This window comes from Corythoichthys intestinalis, chromosome 6 (genome assembly GCF_030265065.1).
Source record: "Corythoichthys intestinalis isolate RoL2023-P3 chromosome 6, ASM3026506v1, whole genome shotgun sequence".
NCBI lineage: Eukaryota > Metazoa > Chordata > Actinopteri > Syngnathiformes > Syngnathidae > Corythoichthys > Corythoichthys intestinalis.
This window is the reverse complement of record NC_080400.1, coordinates 32,836,358-32,839,157: the sequence shown is the minus strand read 5'-3', so window position 1 is coordinate 32,839,157 and position 2,800 is coordinate 32,836,358.

The following is a 2,800-nucleotide window of genomic DNA, read 5'->3' as shown; positions in this document are numbered from 1 at the left end:
AGAATAGATGGACCACCATTACTCTGGCTAGCAGATGACACACAATTTGACAAAACATTTTATTTTGTTTGATATTCTTCCGACAATACATTTTGCAAGCTTTTTCTAATGCTCATCAAGAAAATACAAATAAATAAATGTTGGAAAAGTCTAAGAAATATTTAGAATATTAATATTTAGAATATTTAAAGAAGCATATCTGTTCTTAGTCAATGAAGTTAAATCAATATTATTATGCTATTTGCACGTACATATGTTGACAATAAAAATAAAATAATAAAATAAATAACAATAATAAATAAGTAATAATAAATTAAATAGAATAAATAATACAATGAATAAATCATGAATATATAAATGAATAAAATAAACATTTTAAGAAATTAAATAAAAAATATTTGACATGAGAATCAATATTGTAACGATACGTACACCTTTTATAACTTAAGTCTTTTTTTTGGTATTAGAATATTATACACACCAAATATGGATAACTAAATCAAAATAAGGTGTTTATCTTTTTTTTTTTACTACACTGGATTTCTGTTTTTGCACAATTAGTACTCTAATTTGTTTTGACAATACAGTATACAGTGTTAAAACACATTGGTGATATATTGCACTGTTCAATCTACAAACTGTTTTTCAAAATTGCAACGCTTCTGCATAAACTGAGATTAAAATGGCGTTTTCGCAAAAAAAAAAAAAAAAAAAAAAAAAAAAAACATTGTTGGGCATGTTTTTGCCTATACAGTCTAAAGACGTTTCCTTTCGGCTTTTCGCCACGGCAAATCATTTGTCTCCATCTAACCCTGTCCTCTGCATCCTTTGCTCTCACACCAAATATCTTAATGTCCTTTCTAACTAAATCCATAAACAGGGGTGCACATAAGTGGTCCGCATGCGCGCATGCGTACTGGACGTAGACAAACGCGCTGGCCCTCAACGGCTTCCATACGCTTTTGCGTACCGATGGCTGACCACTGTATTTGCGGCGGACACGAGAAAATAACTTCTCAAAATGAGGAAGGCCACACTGAATAATTACTTCCGTGTTCCCCCACCCCCGTCAAAAGACAGACAGACGACAGAGACGTCACCGGAGCTACCGAAAAAAAAGGAGTTTTGCTGAAAAGTGGCTACAGGAGGTACCGTGGCTAGAAGCAAATGATGCTCGCACGGAAATGCGGTACAAAATGTGCCGTGAGAATCCCAATGTCGCCGATAAGAGCAGCGCATTTTATGTAGGATCAAAGAATTTCAGCCATCCAAACTTTGAAAAGCACGAAAAAAACAGAGAGCATGTGGCAATTAAGCAAACTATCGATGACCCCACTCGCCCTATGGACAAGTCGCGGAATAAAGGTAATGAACAGCGACATGCACTGACATACGTGTTTTTGCTCGCATTTTACAAAGCTAAACATGCACGTTCGATGAGGTCTTATGAGGAGGACATCCCACTTTTAAAAAGGCTTGGCGTAATGTGGGAGCCGCATAATGCCCTTTATTTTGAATTGGTGCTTTTATGTTTATTTCTTTACATTTCACTTCAAAGTAATGCCAATTTTGTTGTGCCAGTTGATGTTAATCAAGCATTAATTGTTAATATAATTAATTAAAGTTAATTGGCTCTAAGTAAAGCTTGTCATAAATTTATCGCATCAGGCGGGTCGGCTCTCAAGCTCAATGAGGACCAAGTCACATCTCCAGGTCCTCCTCTGAGAACCTGGGCGAAAAAATTATGTGCACCTCTGTCCATAAACCTTCTCTTTGGTCGTCCTCTATACCTCCTGCCTGGCATATGAAAATTCAGCATCCTTTTGCCAATATACTCACTATCTTTCCTCTGGACATGCCCAAATCATCTCATTCTGGCCTCTCTGACTTTATCTCAAAATCCTCTAACATGCGCTGTTCCTCTGATATTCTCATTCCTCAGCCTATTCATCCTGGTCACTCCTAAAGACAACCTCAGTATCTTCATCCCTGCCACCTCCAGCTCTTTTTTTCTTTTTTCCTCAGTGGCGTTGTCTCCAGACAAACAACATCGCTGGTCTCACCACAGTTTTATAAACCTTTCATTTTAGCTGAAACCCTTCTATCACACATCACACCTGCCACTTTTCTCCACCCGTTCCAGCCTACCTGCACATGCTTCTTCACTGCTTTTCCACACTCTCCATTGCTCTGGACTGTTGAGCCTAAATACTTAAACTCCTCCACCTGGTCAAGTGGAAGACTGAGGGAGAAGAGACCAAAAATCTCTTCTCCCTCACTCTTCCACTTGGGTTCCTCTCATTTACACACACATACTCAGTCTTGCTACGGCTAACCTTCATTCCCCTCCTTTCCAGGGCAAACCTCCACACCTCTAGTTTCTCCTCCACCTCTTCCCTGCTCTGACTACAGATCACAATGTTATCTGCAAACATTATAGTCCATGGAGATTCCTGTCTAACCTCATCTATCATCCTGTCCATTACCATAGTGAACAAGAAGGGGCTCAGAGCTCTTCCCTGATGTAGTCCCACCTCCACTCTGAACTGCTCCATCACACCAACAGCATACATAACCACTGTCTTACAGTCATGATCATGCTTCTCTGCCACTCCAGACTTCCTCATACAAAACCACAGTTACTCTCTGGGCACCCTGTCATAAGCCTTCTCCAGATTTACAAGGCCCAATACTTTTCTATAAACATCCTCAAAGCAAATACTGTATCTGTTGTACTCTTTTTTTAGGGATGAAACCATACTGCTGCTAACAAATGTTCACCTCTGCCCTCAGTTTAACG